Here is an 18,199-nt window from a genome sequence, read left to right on the forward strand (position 1 = left end):
CACAAAAACAACAAGGTGTGTGTGTGAATAAATAAATAAATAAATCTTAAAAAACAACAAGAACAACAATCTGAAGGAACCAGTATAGCTCAGTGGTTGAGCACCAGCTTTCCATATATGAGGTCCTGGGTTCAATCCCCAGCCCTGGAACCTTAAAAAAAAAAAAAAAAAATCTGAAACTATACAAGATAACAAGACTAAATCTATCTGCATAACAATAATTGTGAATGGGAGAAATTCACCAATTAAAAGAAAATACATTCAGATATAATTATAAAACAAAATGAAATACATATATGTTATCAATGCTATCAATAAAATATATGCCTAAAATAAAATTGTTTAAGGAATTTGAAAGTAAAATAAATAAAAATATGAATGGGTTTTAAAATAATTTGACAATTGAGTCTACCTTCTGCAGGGAGGAGAGTCCCCATCCATCAGCCATGTGGGATCAAAGCCCCCTCTCAAATTAGAGGTGGAGTGGACATCACCATCCCAGAGTCCTCAGGATGGAGGAATAAAATACGGATTAGAGTGGACTTACTGGTATTCTACTGTAGAATTATTGTGACTCTAGCAATGGAAGAAATTATATCATTGATGTGGAGACAGTGGTCACTGGAGTTGCTGAGGGCAGGGAGAGGGAAAAAGAGGTGCGATGTGGGGGCGTTTTCAGGACTTGGAGTTGTCCTGAATGATATTGCAGGGACAGATGCAGGACATTATATGTCCTGCTATAACCCCCTGAATGGACTGGAGAGCGTGTAAATTACAATGTAAACTATAAACCATGCTGTGTAGCAGTGCTCTAAAATGTATTCATCAAATGCAATGAATGTTCCACATTAATGAAAGAAATTGTGGATGTTGGAAAAGTGGGGGGTGTGGGGAGGGGGCATATGGGTACTGCCTATATTTTTTAATGCAACATTTTGTGTGATCTATGTATATTTTAAAAATAAATAAAAAATATATTTAAAAATTAAAATAATTTGACAATTGATTCTAAGTATACTCAGAAAAGTAGATTTAGAGAGCTAATCAAAAGTTTTTTAGTGCATCTTGGACACCAAGTCTGTGTTAATAAGCTGTGATAATTAAAATAATATGGTGTAGAATCAGGAATAGATCAAAAGAGTTAACAGGAGCACAGCAGAAAGTCCAGAAATAAACTTACTTATGCATAAGAATTTAATCTATGATAAAGATGGTATTTCAAACATGCAGGAAAATGACAAATTTGCTTTCCTAAATAATAGTAATAAATATTAAATAAAAGCTAGAGTCCCAACTCATAAAAATATGTCAGAACAACAATTCAAAAATTAAAGCCCCACTAAAACACCAGAATAAAACATAAAAGGTTATTTTAACTTTATATTTGGGGTTGCTTACTCAACTGCTCAAAGGATTTGAATAAACAATTCGGAGAGGAAATACAAAGGATAATTAAACATGAAAAAAATGCTTAATCTCACTACTAATTTAAAATTTGTATTAATACAATGGGCATGTGTAGTATGGAGGTAAAATGATACTTTGGTGGAAGTATAAACTGGTACAAACTTTTCTGAGATCAATTTAGCCATATGCATCAACACTTTAAAATAAGTCATCCCTTTCACAATTCCATTTGTAGGAATTTACCCTATGGGAATGCTGACACAAGTGTTCAAACAACTTTACAGAAGGATGTTTATTTCTGCCTGATTTAAAATGCAAAATGCTAAGGGTGGAGCCTAAATAGCCATTACCAGGGGCAAGCAGATATGGCTCAAGCAGTTGGGTGCCTGCCTACCACATGGGAGATCCCTGGTTCCTTTGGTTCTTCCTGAAAAAAAGAAGAGAGCAGACAGCAAGCCTAAAACAACACAGGGTGGGATGTGGAGAGAAAGAAATACATGAAACAAATCTTTTTTAAAAATACCCTTACCAGAGATGAAGAAGGAAAGTCTGCTCAGGGAAAGGCAGTGAGTACTGCAGGCTCATCTCAGGGTGGGGCTCCCCACCCCGGGCCCTGAGCTTAGGAAAACACTCCTCTGCTGGCCCAAGATGGGGGTCGCCTCACTGACAATTGGCCACCAGACCTCTGACACCTGGGGTGGGGGACAAACTGGTCTCAAAGCGTCAGTACTTCTTTGCGTTGCTGGGCTTCACCTTTGGTGACTGACCACTCTTTTTAGAAAGAACCCTTCGACCTTGGACCTTTGGGTTAGACACATTGCAAAGCTACACGCAACACTCCCGTTTTAAAATAAAAAGGTTGAAAACAATAAGAACCTAAGCCGCTCTGCATATTTTAAACCCTTAGGGATATGGGGGTAAGAAATCTTTGTAAATGGTTTCCTTCCGTTGATTTATTGATTCAACAAACACGGGACACAGGCAGCCTCTCGTGCTGCGGGAGAGGGGAGGACCCGTCTTGGGGGGGGGGCAGGGGTCGCAGGTGGTAAATACAAAACCACACACATTTGAACCGCAGCCTTCAGTCCTCGGCCGTGAAGGGAGAGCACAGGATTGTGGGAGCTTTGCCACAGGGCCTCCCTCTCGGTCGGGAGGTCTGGGAAGGATTCCCTGAGAAAATCACCTCGGGGGAGGTCCGGGAGTGAGAAGGCATGCGGGGTGAGCAGGAAGGAGAAGGCGGCAGCCGCACTTCCGGGGCCTCGGGGGCCCCTCGGAGGATTCGGGGTCTTCTCCTCAAGGCTATGTGAAAACCGTTTGAGATTAGGAAAATGTTTCTTTTATAAAAATATGATTCAGACCAGTCTGGGCAGCTCTGTTTTGGTAAGGGTATGGGTGTATCCTGGCTGAAGCAGTTACCCACAGGAAATCGGGAGCAGGGCGGGAGGGCGGCCGGAAGCGCGCGAGGGGACGCCTCCCTTTACAGCGCCGACCCCTGAGAAGCCCGGCGGGGGTCGGGGGTTTTGCTGAAGCGGCACGAAGAGCTGTTCTTCCAGGCTGACCAGTCCAGACTGTGGAAGACGACGCCCTGACAGGGTGTGGTGCTCTTGGGTGGGGGTGGGGTGCAGCAAGGGGAAGTGTTTGGAAAGGGAGCGGTCACTGCCGCCGTCGTTCTTTCTGGAGGGACGAGGGAGAGCGGAAAGAGCGACCGCAGGATTCTGACCCGAGTCAAGGGTTGTGGGCGCCCAGGACTCCGTGGAGCGAAGAGGCGCTGTAGGTCTCGTTTTCTTGAGGGAAGGGAGAGAGGGCCAGCAGCTCTGGATGGTTCCCCGAAGGGGATGGAAATGGAGGGGCTTGACCTTGGGATGCTGGGGCGTCTGCCATCTTCTTTTCAGGTTTTTCTGTGGATTTGGAATTCATTACAAGACTTGGGGCGAGTCTGTCAATCTTTTACCTGTGCTGGAAGGAATTATTAAACAGGGCTGTGTTTATGTCTCAGACACAGGAACAGCTTTCCCAGGGCCCCGGCACCACTGAGGCCACCAAGAGGCTAACGGTCTTTTTCCAGAGAGGGACGTGGTCCTGGAGCTCCAGCAGGTAATGGACAGGACCCGGAAGAGTGGGAAGCGGGAAAGTCTGGATGTGAGTAACTTCCCCACCCCCATGTGTTCTACACTAGATCTGAGCCAAAAGGCTGGGAAGTGATCCACCCCCATATTCAGGCTTCAGAAGTGACCCCTGTCCCCACCTTGAACCTCTGGAAACAGGAGATGGCCATAATCCCTGCTGGGGAGGAAGATGCCACAGCCATTCAAAGGGACCCGCTCAGGGCCTCAGGATGCAGGCAAGGCTACAGAAAGCAAGAGTGACTGTCAGGCGCAGGGCTCCCGTCCTGCCACCCTTCTTCACTCCTGCCTCCCCCCTCTTCCTGCAGGTGCACATTCCTAATTGATTCGCAACCAGAGCCGCATCTCTGCCCAGTTCGGTCCCTAGACATTCCCATGGATAGGGAAGTAGCAGCCCTCCTCCTAGGAATGCGAATGGGAAGGTAGAGGTGATATGAGTTATCTCACCCTGACCTTAAAACTGCAAAGCTAGCATCACACACTAACCCCTTGTAGTCTAGCCCCAGGACAAGTTATAAAACTCTCTCCCTGCTCCCTTTGCTGCTGTTGTCTGTTTCTGACTCCCCATCTGATTTCTAAAGCGCCTCCCTTCTTCAGCTTCCTCTGAACCTAACACTAACCTGTCTAAAGTCAGAGTCACAAACATTTAGACTTACCGGAGCCAGGCAGACGCTGCAGGGAAGTGAAGCAGGCTGTGAACGAGACAGTGAAAGGTGACAGGGGAGATCTGGATTGCCTAATTTTCCTATTAAAAAAAAAGCCATAAATCCAGATTTTAATGTGTAATTTAACATTTTTTATATTTTTAACTAATTTGAAAATTTTATGACATTGTTCCAAAACAAAGGTAGAACACATTAGAGCATTATCATCCAAAGGAGAATATATACCATCTCCGCTGCCCAAGTCTCCATTGTGGGGCAGGAACAGCCCAGTGTATTTTCCCCTAACTGGAATAATCAAATACCCCTAAAATATCCCAGTCCTCTGGGCCCTGAGCCTCTGCTCCTGTTTTTGTTTTCAACAACTTTATTGAAGCTTAACATATGTATCATGAAATTCACCCACTGTCAGTATACAGTTCAAATTATTTTTAGTAAACTTATAGAGTTGTGCGACTATAACAACAATCCAGATTTAGAACATATCTATCACCCCAAAAAGTTCCGTTGTACTAGGTTACAGTCAATATTCACCCCCAGATCCCACCCCAGGCAAGCGCTTCTCTGCTTATAAATATAGAGAATATATTTATATAGAGAGAGAGTCTTTTTTTTTTCTATCTGGTTATGTCATTGTCTTTTGGGGGAAGGGGTTGTGCCTCTCCGCACTGCGCAGGTCTGGGTCACCTTTTTTCTTTTTTTACCAGGAGATCCTGGGATCAATGGCGGGTCCTCCATATGGTAAATGGGAGCTCAGTTACCTGAGTCACAATCACTTCCCATACAATATGTAGTCTTTTGTGCCTGGCTTTCACTTAGTATGTTTTTGAGTTTCATCCGTGTGTAATGTGTATCAGCAGTCTGTTCCCTTTTATTGCTGGGTAGTGTTTCATTGTGTGAATATGCTACATTTTGTTTATCCATTAATCTGTTGGTGGACCTTTGGATTGTTTCCTGGTTTGGGCTATTAAGAATAACACTGCTATAAATATTCATGTATAAGTCTTTGTGTGGATATATATTTGCTTCTCTCTTGGGCAGGTACCTAGGAGTAGAATTGTTGAGTCAAAGGATGTTTATTTTCCATTTCTTAAAGAAACTGCTGTTCTCCTAAGTGCTTGTGTATTTTATATTCCCACCAGCAATGTATGAGGGATCCATTTTTTCTTTATCCTTACCAATACTTATTTTGTCTGTCTTGATTATAGCTGTTTTAGTGGGTATATGATAGTATCTCGTTATAGTTTTAATTTGCATTTCCCTAATGACTAATGATGTTGAGCATTTTTTCATGCGCTTATTAACCATTTAATGTCTTCTCAGGTGAAATATCTATTCTAATGTTTTTCCTAGATTTCATTTGGGTTTCCTCTAAGTGAGTATATATTCAGTTATTCTAGCTGGGGGGAGATCTGTTCTGATGTTCCTGCCACACAGTGGGGACTTGGATAGCAGAGGTGGTATTTTCCCCTCTGAATGGTGATATGTTTTAACATGTTCTAACTTTGTTTTGGAACAAACAATGTCTTCAAATTTTTTAATTAGTTAAAAATATAAAACCTTGCATTTTTTTTTTAAGATTTATTTTATTTCTTTCTCTCCCCTCCCCCTCATCTGCTCTCTTGTGTCCATTGGCTGTGTGTTCTTCTGTGTCCGCTTGCGTTCTTGTCATGCGGCACCAGGAAAGAGTGTCGCTTTTTGTTGTTGTTGTGTCATCTTGCTGCGTCAGCTCTCTGTGTGTGGCACCACTCCTGGGTAGGCTGCACTTTTTTCGTGCTGGGCGGCTCTCCTTATGGGGCACACTCTTTGCGCGTGGGGCTCTCGTATGCAGGGGGCACCCTTGTGTGGCACGGCACTCCTTGTGCACATCAGGACTGCATGTGAGCCAGCTCACCACATGGGTCAGGAGGCTCTGGTTTTGAACCCTGGACCTCCCATGTGGTAGGTGGACGCTCTATCCATTGAGCCAAATCTGCTTCCAAAACCTTGCATTTCTGAGCTAAATATCACTTGGTTATGGTGTATAATCCTATTTATAGGCTGCTAGATTTGATTTGCATCTATGTTCATTGGGGATATTATTCTATAATATTCTTTTCTTGTGATATCTTGATTTGCTTTGGTATTAGGGTAATGTACAGGTTTCATAGAATGAGGTGGGAAGTATGTTCTACCTCTATTTTCTGAAACACTTTGTGAAAAATTGGTATTATGTCTTCTTAAATATTTGATAGACTTCACCAGTGAAGTTATATGGGATTGGCTTCTCCTCATAGGAAAACTTTAAATAGAAATTCAGTTACTTTACTTGCTGTAAGTCTACTCAGATTTCCTATTTCTTCTTGGGTCAGTTTTGGTTATCTTTGTCTTTTTAGGAATTTATCCATTTCATCCAAGGTATTGAATTTCTAATATTCCCTTATAGTTCTTTTCATTTTTGTGGGTCACTAGTGATTTTATAATTTATGTTTTTTCATTATCTCTTGTCTAGCTAGTGTTTTATCAGTTTTTCTCTTTTGTTTTTGTTTTCTGTTTCACTGATTTCCATTCTTACCTTTATTATTTTCTTATTTCTGCTTTCTTTGAATTTAATTGGCTCTTCTTTTTCTAATTTCTTAAAATGGAAGCTTAGATTATTGATAAGAGATCATTCTTCCTTTCTAACTTACATATTCAAAGCTATAAATTTCCCTTTAAACACTAACTGCATCCCATAAATTTTGCTGTTTTATTTTCTTTTTCATTCAATTCAAAATATTTTCTAATTTTCCTTGCGCTTTCTTCGTTGATCCATAAATTATATGGAAGTGTGTTGTTTAATTTCCAAATATTTGGGGATTTCACAAATTTTTACCAACCCCCAGTACCACCATCAATTTAATATTGTCTAGAATTTTAATTTGGGGTTGTTGTGGAATACTTTCTCTTTTTCTTTTCATGGTCTTAAGTTAGTTATTGTTCTTGCTGTTATTTAGACAAAGGAAAATGTTACCAACATATTTAATCATGCTTACTTTATTTATTTCTTACAAACTGTCCTGGATTTGTTTCTATTTCTATTTGAATATTTCCCCAAAAATATTTTTGGGGAAATATTTTTTATTATGAAAACTTTCACAACTTCTAGGAAAGTACAATGAGCATTACCATATCCCTTCACATAGATTTTAACAATTGTTAATTTTTTAAAGACTGCTTTATGTATTACGTTAAAACATTTGAAATGACTCCATAGATTTTTTTTTTTAAGGAGGTACCAGGGATTGAACCTGGGGCCTTGTACATGGGAAGGAGACACTCAACCATCAGTTGATGTTTTTCAGTGCAGCTACCTTTTTTTTTTGTAAATCATTTATCTTTTTTTTTTTAAGATACATAGATCACACAAAATGTTACATTAAAAAATATAAGCGGTTTCCATATATCCCACACCCCACCCACACACTCCTCCCACATCAACAACTTCTTTCATCATTATGGCACATTCATTGCATTTGGTCATTACATGTTGGAGCACTGCTGTACTGCATCAATTATAGTTTACATTGTAGTTTACAGTCTCCCCCAATACTTTCAGTGGGTTATGGCAGGATATGTTATGTCCAGTATCTGTCCCTGCAGTATCATTTAGGACAACTCCAAGTCCCAAAAACGCCCCCACATCACATTTCTTCTTCCCTTTCCCTGCCCACAGCAACTACCATGGCCATTTTATCCACGTCAATACTGCAGTTTCTTCCATTACTAGTCACGATAATTCTATAGTAGAATACCAGTAAGTCCATTCTAATCCTCCATCCTGTGGATCCTGGGATAGTAATGTCCATTCTACCTCTATATTGAGAGGGGGCTTACATCCCACTTGGTTGATAGATGAGATTCTCCTGCTTGGATTTATAGGCACTCTTGGTTCCCTGGTGTGGTGGCTGACCATCTTCACCTTCTTGTTAGCTGACCTAGGTAAGTCCAACGAGCTGGAATACTAGGAGTTGCAACCCTGCTGAAGATCAGGGACCAGCTGGCACATGGCCAGGCCAGAGATTCCTGAGTATACACCAACCCAGCACCAGGTTCAGTAAAAGTGACAGTAGAGACATATGTTAGAAAGGTCACATCTGAGTCCAACTCCATCACACTCAGGAACACAAATTACAAAGTAGGGCCCACTGACAAGGCATTGAACTCCAGAACCATCTGCCATGACCGAAGAACCTGTGTGTCTCCCTCTGTAGCCCTCAGGAGCACTAGTATCTGGTGTTGCATCTACTTTGGCTGTCTCTGGGATCCTGCTGAGGCATGTGTAAGTATGACCCTTCTAATAACCTCCTGACTCTTTTTTGAAGACTCTTAGCCATATAAATTCATTTGTCTTTTCTTTTCCCCCCATTTATCCAAGGTCTTTTTCTAAGTTGAATCACCTGTTAGTGATTGGTAATAATCCCTTGGTGACAGGGAGGCTCAACCTGGGAGTCATGTTCCATGCTGGGGGGAAGGTAATGCATTTACATGCTGGGTTTGGCTTAGAGTGGTCACATTTGAGCAACATGGAGGCTCTCAGGAGGTAACTCTTAGGCACCCTGCAGCTCTAGGCCTAGTTCAAATTTCAGGGACACAGGCTCATAAGCATAGTCATCAGTATCGAGTGCTCAGCATTGGACCATCCTTCTTCACTGGTCTTTGCCCTTGCATTTGGGGGATTGTTGCTGGTCCTTTGGGAAATGTGACAGAGCTCCCCTGGCTTGGAACTCAGCACTCCCTCAGTTGTCATTTGCAACTGTAACTATTATGAAAATACCCAACGTATATCTGAACATTTTTATATACCCTATATACATGCCATGGATAACTCCCTCCCAACCATGTGTCCCCCATCAATAACACCCCACATCAGCATTCCTCCCCTGCCATAGTTGAACCCCTCTGTGGTCCAAAACTTCTTAAAAAATGAAGCCTATTATATTGCCAAATTCAATTAGTAGGAAAATGAAATAATGATGATAGGTTTAAAGATTAGAAATAGAATACATACTAATTTAGAAAAACTAAAAGTAAAAATAAATTGGGGTATTAAAAATGGAAAATATCATAAAACTTTGTTTTTACTTTTTGCCTTTATCACTGTAATAGGTGTTGCCCTGTATGTACAGTGGCAAGGCAAATTCTTTCATTTCTTCCTCAGTATCTACATACTTTTTTTTTTTTTACAATTTTTACTTTTGTCTTCAAAAAAGTTTTAGATCACAGTAAAGTCATATATACAATATAGGGGATTCCCATATATTCTACATCAAGCCCTTTTCCCTCCTCCCCAGCAATGATCTTTACATGTTCATATTTGCTGCAGCTGATGTACAGATATTGAAACATAGCTACCAACCATGGTTCCGGTTTGGTTTACATTATGGCTTATATTTTAGACTGTACAATTTTGTAAATCTTTAGTTACATTGTGGTTTACATTTTAGGCTATAGACTCTTACACATTTTTGGTGAAATTTAAAGTGTCCTATGTCCGTCATTGCACAATCTCGTGGAACACTTCCATTGCCCCCTCAGTTACCCTGCTTCCATCTATTCTATTCCTCTCTCCCCCTCTCCTCAGGGCCCACAGTGACAACCAAGCTTCATAGCTTGAAGGTCCAGATTCACAGATACTTGAAACAATGCTGAGGGCTTGACATACTAGAATGTCCTCCCCCACTGGGAGCCACCAATTATCTCGAGAGACACAATTCCATCTGTTGGAGAACATCAGGCTCCACAGAATGTGGGTACATCTTCCCACGCATTGTATGGGTCTGCATGCAATGATATAACACACTATGAAAGATGAGCACTCACACAATCCCTAGAAACCTGCCCCTGTGCCAGATGCTCCCTCTTAAGCACATTAAACAGGTAATCCTTCTTTATTATATTTTCTGAAGAGTTTTCTCAACATTATAGTTTTTTTTTTTTTCTTAAAGACTTATTTCCCCTTCCCCTCCTCCCCCCATTGTCTGCTCTCTGTTTCCATTCACTGCATGTCCTTCTGTGTATCCACTTGTATTCTCATCAGGTGGCACTGGGGATTTGTGTCTCAATCTGTATCTCTTTGTTGTATCATCTTGCTGTGTCAGCTCTCCATGAGTGTGGCACCACTACTGGGTGGACTCTGGTTTTGCATGGGGTGGCTCTCCTTGTGCCGGGGCCACTCCTCGTGTGGGGTGCACCCTTACGTAGGGGCATCCTTGTGTGGGCTGGCATTCCTTGCACACTGCAGTGCTGTGCATGGGCCAGCTCACCACATGAACCAGAAGGCCCTGGGTATCAAACCCTTGGACCTTCTATATGGTAGACAGACATGCTGTCTGTTGAGCCACATCTGTTTCCCTCAACATTATAGTTTTGACCACATACCCAACAATCTCCCATGTTCAACTGTTCCCCCCAACCCTCCCTCCAATTCCTTGGGCCATCTGACCCATTCTCCCAATCCTATCCCCCCTCAAGCCTGCAAAGCCCCACCCAAAAGTATCCCTATGCCCCCGTCTTATCCCTTCCCTGTACAAATACTTACCTCCACTTTATCATAGATTTCAACCATGTAAGCATCAGCTCACAACCTTCCTCTCCCCCCGAATTTCCTGTAAGCCTATCATTCAATCCCTGAGACAGCTTGGTTTGCTTGTTTCATATCAGAGAGGTCATGTAATATTTGTCCTTCAATGCCTGGCTTGCTTCACTCAACATAAGGTCCTCAAGATTCATTCATGCTAACATGTGTGTTTGTACTGTATTCCTTCTTATAACTGAGTAGTATTCCATTGTATGTATATAGCACATTTTGTTTATCCATTCATCTGTTGATGAGCATTTGGGTTGATTCCAACTTTTGGCAACAGTGAATAATGCTGCTATGAACATTGGTGTGCATATATTGGTTTGTGTCCTTGTTTTCAGTTCTTCTGGGTATATACCCAGCAGTGGAATTGCTGGGTCATATGGCAAATCTATAGCTAGTTTTTTGAGAAACAGTCAAACTGTCCTCCAGAATGGCTGGATCCTTCTGCATTCCCATCAGCAGTGGATGAGTGTTCCCATTCCTCCACATCCTCTCCAACACTTGTAGTCTTCTGTTTTTTTGGTAGCCGCCAGTCTTAAGGGAGTAAGATGGTATCTCATTGTAGTTTTTTTTTTTTGTCTTTATTTTTTTAATGTTACATTAAAAAAATATGAGGTCCCCATATACCCCTTACCCCCCTCACTCCACTCCTCCCCCCATAACAACAACCTCCTCCATCATCATGAGACATTCATTGCATTTGGTGAATACATCTCTGAGCACCACTGTACCTCATGGTCAATGGTCCACATCATAGCCCACACTCTTCCACAGTCCACCCAGTGGGCCATGGGAGGACATACAATGTCCAGTAACTGTCCCTGCAGCACCACCCAGGACAAGTCCAAGTCCTGAAAATGCCCCCACATCACATCTTTTCCTCCCACTCCCCACCCCCAGCAGCCACCATGGCTACTTCCTCCACACCAATGCCACATTTTCTTCGATTACTAATCACAATAGTTCATGAATAGAATATCAGTGAGTCCACTCTAATCCATACTCTATTCCTCCATCCTGTGAACCTTAGAATGGTTGTGTCCACTCCACATCTATATCAAGAGGGGGCTTAGATTCCACATGGATGCTGGATGCAATTCTCCTGCTTTCAGTTGTAGGCACTCTTGGCTCCATGGTGTGGTGGTTGACCTTCTTCACCTCCATGTTAGCTGAGTGGGGTAAGTCCAATAAACCAGAGTGTAGGAGTTGCAAGTCTATTGAGGCTCAGGGCCTGGCTATCACATGGTCAGTCCAGAGATTCAGATCCCCTGGGTATACACTAAACCCCAGCACCAACTACAGATCTGTTAAAAGTAACAGGAGAGGCTTGTAGACAAAGATCATATCTGAGTCCATCATTATAGTTTTGATTTGCATTTCCCTAATAGCTAGTGATTTCGAGCATCTTTTCATGTGCTTTTTAGCAATTTGTATTTCCTCACTGGAGAAGCATCCGTTCAAATCTCTTGCTCATTTTAAAAATGGGTTGTTTGTCTTTTTATTTTCAAGATATAGGAGTTCTTTATATATGCAGGATGTTAGTCTCCTATCAGATATATGGTTATCGAATATTTTCTCCCATTGGATAGGCTCTCTTCACTTTCTTGACAAACTCCTTTGAGGTGCAAAAGGCTTTAATTTTGAGGAGGTCTCATTTATCTATTTGTTCTTTTGCTGCTCGTGCTTTGGATGTGAAGTACATGAGCCATTTCCTATTACAAGGTCCTAGAGATGCTTCCCTATATTGTTTTCCAAGGTCTTTATGGTCTTGGTTCTTATAATTAGGTCTTTGATCCATCTTGAGTTGATTTTTATATAAGGTGTGAGATGGTAATCCTCTTTCATTCTTTTGCATATGGATATCCAGTTCTCCAAGCACCATTTGTTGAAGAGGCCATTCTCTCCTAATTGAGTGGGCTTGGTGGCCTTGTCGAATATCAGATAACTGTATACGTGAGGATGTATATCAGAATTCTCAATTCAGTTCCATTGGTCAGTGTGTCTGTCCTTGTGCCAATACCATGCCATTTTCACAGCTGTGGCTTTGTAGTATGTTTTGAAGTTAGATAGTGTGATTCCTCCAATTTCATTTGTCTTTTTCAATATGTCTTTGGCTATTTGGGCCCTCTTTCCTTTCCAAATAAATTTCATAGCTAGTTTTTCTAGTTCATTAAAGAATGCTGTGTTGATTTTTATTGGGATTGCATTGAATCTGTAGATCGGTTTGGGTAGGATAGACATCTTAATGATATTTAGTCTTCCTATCCATGAAAAAGGAATATTCTTCCTTTTTTAAAAAAAAAGATTGATTTATTTCTCTACCCTTCCCCCCCCCTTTGTCTGCTTTCTGTGTCCATTCTCTGTGTGTTCTTCTCTGTCCGCCTGTGTTCTTGTCAGCGGCCCCCAGAATCTGTCTCTTTTTTCTTTTTTTTTCATGTATTAATTTTTTTGTCTTTATTTTTTTAATGTTACATTCAAAAAATATGAGGTCTCCATATACCCCCCACCCCCCCTCACCCCACTCCTTCCCCCATAACAACAACCTCCTCCATCATCATAAGACATTCATTGCACTTGATGAATATATCTCTGAGCGCCGCTGCACCTCATGGTCAACATTCCACACCATAGCCCACACTCTCCCACAGACCACCCGGTGAGCCATAGTAGGACATACAATGTCCGGTAACTGTCCCTGCAGCACCACCCAGGACAACTCCAAGTCCCGAAAATGCCCCCACATCACATCTCTTTCCCCTACTCCCTACCCCCAGCAGCCACCATGGCCACTTTCTCCACACCAATGCCACATTTTCTTCGATTACTAATCACAATAGTTCATGAATAGAATATCAGTAAATCCACTCTAATCCATACTCTATTCCTCCATCCTGTGGACACTGGAATGGTTGTGTCCACTCCACATCTATATCAAGAGGGAACTTAGATTCCATATAGATGCTGGATGCAATTCTCCTGCTTTCAGTTATAGACACTCGTGGCTCCCTGGTGTGGTGGTTGTGTGTCTCTTTCTTCGTTGTGTCATCTTGCTGCGTCCGCTCTCCATGTGTGTGGCGCCACTCCTGGGCAGGCTGTGCTTTCTTTGCACTGGGCAACTCTCCTTATGGGACGTACTCCTTGTGCATTGGGCTCCCCTACGCAGGGGACACCCCTGCGTGGCATGGTACTCCTTGTGTGCATCAGCACTGCGTGTGGGCCAGCTCATCACACAGGTCAGGAGGCCCTAGGTTTGAACCTTGAACCTCCCATGTGGTAGGCAGATGCCCTATCCATTGGGCCAAATCTGCTTCCCTATTTTTCCATTTATTTAAGTCTTCTTTGATTTCCTTGAACAGTGTTGTATAGTTTTCTGTGTATTGGTCTTTTACATCCTTAGTTAAATTTATTCGTAGGTATTTGATTTTTTAATTTACTATTATAAGTGGTATTTGTTTCTTGATTTCTTCCTCAGTTTGTTTATTATTGGTGTACAGAAAAGCAATTGGTTTTTTGTGCATCGTCATTGATCTTATAACTGGTGACGTTGCTGAACTCATTTATAAATTCTAGAAGTTTTGTGGTAGAGTTCTCAGGGATTTCTATGTATAGGATTGTGTCATCTGCAAATAGTGAAATTTTGACTTCTTCCTTTCCAATTTGAATATCTTTTACATCTTGTTCTTACCTCAGTGCTTAAGCAAGTACTTCTAACACAATATTAAATAGAAGGGGTGATAGTGGGCATCCTTGTCTTGTTCCTGATATTAGAGGGAAAGATTTTAGGATTTCACCATTGTAAATGATGTTAGCTGTGGATTTTTCATATATACCCTTTATCATGTTCTAAAAGTTTCCTTCTATTCCTATTATTGCAGTGTTTTTATCAAGAAAGGATGCTGTATTTTGTCAAATGCTTTTTCTGCATCTATGGATAATGATCATGTGATTTTTTTCCTTTGATCTGTTTGTGTGGAGCATTGCATTAATTGATTTTCTTAAGTTGAACCATCCTTGCATACCAGGAATGAAACTCACTTGGTGATGGTGTATAATTAATTGAATGTGTTGTTGAATATGATTAGCAATTATTTTGTTGAGGATTTTTGCATCTAGGTTCATTAGAGAGATTGGTCTGTAATTTTCCTTTCTTGTAGTGTCTTTGTTGGGCTTTGGTATTAGGGTAATATTGGCATCATAGAATGAGTTAGGCAATGTCCCTTCTATTTTGATTTTTTGGAAGAGTTTAAGCAAGATTGGTGTTAGTTCTTTTTGGAATGTTTGGTAGAATTCACCTATGAATCTGTCTGGCCCAGGGCTCTTCTCAGTTGGGAGGTTTTTAATGACTGATTCTATCTCTTTAATTGTGATTGGCTTCTTGTTGTTGTTGTTTTTAAGTTTTATTTGCTTATTTATTTTTCTCTCCTCCCCCCCCCGCCCCTGCCCCAGTTGTCTGTTCTCCGTGTCTATTTGCTGTGTGTTTTTCTTTGTCCGCTTCTGTTGTTGTCAGCGGCATGGGAATCTGTGTTTCTTTTTGTTGCGTCATCTTGCTGTGTCAGTTCTCCGTGTGTGCAGTGCCATTCTTAGGCAGGCTGAACTTTCCTTCACACTGTGTGGCTCTCCTTATCGGGCTCACTCCTTGTGCATGGGGCTCCCCTACACGGGGGACATCCCTGCGTGGCACGGCACTCCTTGCACGCATCAGCACTGCACTTGGGCCAGCTCCACGCGGGTCAAGGAGGCCCGGGATTTGACCTGCGGACCTCCCATGTGGTAGAGGGACTCCCTAACCACTGGGCCAAGTCCGTTTCCCTGTGATTGGCTTGTTGAGATCGTCAGTTTCTTCTTTCATCAATGTAGGTTGCTTATGTGTTTCTAGGAATTTGTCCATTTCCATTTCATCTAAATTGTCCTTCTTGTTGGCATCAAAGTATCCTCTTATGATAGCTTTATTTCTGTAGAGTCAGTGATGATATCTCCTTTCTCATTTCTTATTTTGTGTATTTGCATCTTCTCTCTTTTTTTATTTGTTCGTCTAGCTAAGGGTTTGTCAATTTTATTGATCTTCTCAAAGAATCAGCTCTTTGTTTTATTTTTTCAAGCACTTTCTTATTTTCTATTTCATTTAGTTCTGCTCTGATCTTTGTTATTTCTTTCTTTCTTCTCCCTTTGGGGTTAGTTTGTTGTTATTTTTTTACTAATTTCTCCAAGTGTGCAGTTAGATCTTCAATTTTAACACTTTCTTCTTTTTTGATGTATGAATTTATGGCTATGAATTTCCTTCTCAGTACAGCTTTTGCTGCATTCCATAAGTTTTGATATATTGTATTATCATTTTCATTTGTTTCAAGGTGGTTACTGATTTCTTTTGAGATTTCTTCCTTGACCCACTGTTTTTTTTTAATTTAATTTTATTTATTCATTTTTTAAAAAATATTACATTAAAAAAATATGAAGTCCCCATTCACCCCCACCGCCCCCACCCCACCACTCCCCCCACAGTAACACTCTCCCCCATCGTCATGACACATCCATTGCATCTGGTGAGTACATCTCTGGGCATCGCTGCACCCTGTGGCCTGTGGTCCACACCACAGCCCACACTCTCCCATGTTCCATCCAGTGGGCCATGGGAGGACATACAATGTCTGGCAATTGTCCCTGCAGCACCACTCAGGAAATCTCCACGTCCCGAAAATGCCTCCACATCTCATCTCTTCCTTCCATTCCCCGCACCCAGCAGCCACCATGGCCACTTTTTCCATACCAATGCCACATTTTCTCGATTATTAACCACAATAGTTCATGAATAGAATATCATTAAGTCCACTCTAATCCTTACTGGATTCCTCCTTCCTGTGGACCTGGGCTTGGTTGTGTCCATTCCACATCTATGTCAAGAGGGGGCTTAGATTCCACCCTTGACCCACTGTTTGTCTAAGAATGTGTTGTTTAACTTCCTTATCTTGGTGCCAAATCTGGGTCTCTGGCCCTTGAAGATTTCCAGCTTCATTCCACTTGGTCAGAGAAATTATTTTGTATGATTTCAATCTTTCTGAATTCTTTGAGACATTCTCTGTGGCCTAGCATGTCGTCTGTCTTGGAGAATGATCCACGTGCACTTGAAAAGAATGTATATCCTGCTGTATTTGGGTGTAATGTTCTCTATATCTCTATTAGGTCCAGCTCCTATAATATATTGTTCAAAGTCTTTGTTTCTTTTTAGATTCTCTGTTGAGATGTTATGTCCAATGGTGATAGTGGTGTGTTAAAGTCCCCCACTATAATTGTAGAGGCATCTATTCCTTCACTTAGTCTTTCCAGTGTTTGCCTCGCATATTTGGAGGCGCCCAGGTTAGACGTATAAATTTTTATGATTGTTCTTTCTTCTGGAAAGATTATCCCTTTCACTAATATGTAGTGTCCATCTTCATATCTCACAATAGTTTTGCATTTAAAATCTATTTTGTCCAATATTAATATAGCTACTCCTGCCCTTTCTTAGTTATTGTTTGCCTGTAAGATTGTTTTCCAGCCATTCAGTTTTGGCCTTCTTGAATCCCTGGGTCTAAGATGTGTTTCTTGTAGACAGCATATAGATGGGTCTTATTTCCTTATACAGTCTTCCAGTCTGTATCTCTTGACAGGTGACTTTAATCCATTGACATTCAGCGTTTTTACCCTCAAGGAATTACTTACATCAGCCATATTTTCTTTGGATTTGCATTTGTTGTATGTTGGGTTTTTTTTTCTCTTTCTGTCTTTTATTTATTTATTTATTTATTTATTTTTATTGGGATATCTGTATTGTTTTTATTTCGAAGCAATCATCCCAATATCACTAAGACCTTTTGTCTAATCGCTAGATTCCACCATGCACCATCCACTAATCAAGTACATCTCAACTAACATCCAATGTTCAGACTCAACAGAAGTGCATGCTATCAGTGATAAAAAAAAATAGAGTTCTTTCTTTGGTACACCCAGCAAGGGCACTGGGACCAATGATCACCAGCTGCCCAAGCAGCAAAAACTATGCTTCCGAAATCTCTTGATGTCGATTCCGCATGAAGAGCAAACGAGGCACCCTATGTGTGCCACTCACGACAGAAGCCCTTTTTTTCTTTTTGTCTTTTTAGCTGTTCTTACACTGTCCTCCAATTCTGTATCTCCTGTTTTTTCTTTCCTCTTGCTGAACTCCCTGTAGTATTTCTTGAAAGGCAGGTTTCTTATTGGCATACTCTTTTAGTTTCTGTTTATCTGTGAATATTTTGAACTCTCCATTGTTTTTTGAATGCCAGCTTTGCTGGATAGAGTATTCTTGGTTGGAAATTTTTTCCTTTTAGTAATGACTATGTCATACCACTGCCTTCTTGCCTCCATGATTTCAGGTGAGAAATCAGCAC

At 41.3% G+C, this 18,199-nt stretch overlaps 1 long non-coding RNA gene and 1 other non-coding gene across 2 annotated transcripts; one reads left to right on the forward strand and one right to left on the reverse strand.

The window, feature by feature from the left end:
- Positions 1-3,088: 3,088 nt before the first annotated feature.
- LOC111765840 (uncharacterized) lies at positions 3,089-4,245 on the forward strand. The gene is made up of 3 exons (XR_002798064.2): positions 3,089-3,177; positions 3,404-3,501; positions 3,584-4,245. It is a non-coding gene; the product is annotated as an uncharacterized lncRNA (long non-coding RNA).
- A 13,536-nt stretch (positions 4,246-17,781) lies between these two features.
- LOC111765844 (U11 spliceosomal RNA) lies at positions 17,782-17,914 on the reverse strand. The gene has a single exon (XR_002798068.1). It is a non-coding gene; the product is annotated as a U11 spliceosomal RNA (small nuclear RNA).
- Positions 17,915-18,199: the final 285 nt, after the last annotated feature.

This window comes from Dasypus novemcinctus, chromosome 17 (genome assembly GCF_030445035.2).
Source record: "Dasypus novemcinctus isolate mDasNov1 chromosome 17, mDasNov1.1.hap2, whole genome shotgun sequence".
In the NCBI taxonomy this organism is placed as follows: domain Eukaryota; kingdom Metazoa; phylum Chordata; class Mammalia; order Cingulata; family Dasypodidae; genus Dasypus; species Dasypus novemcinctus.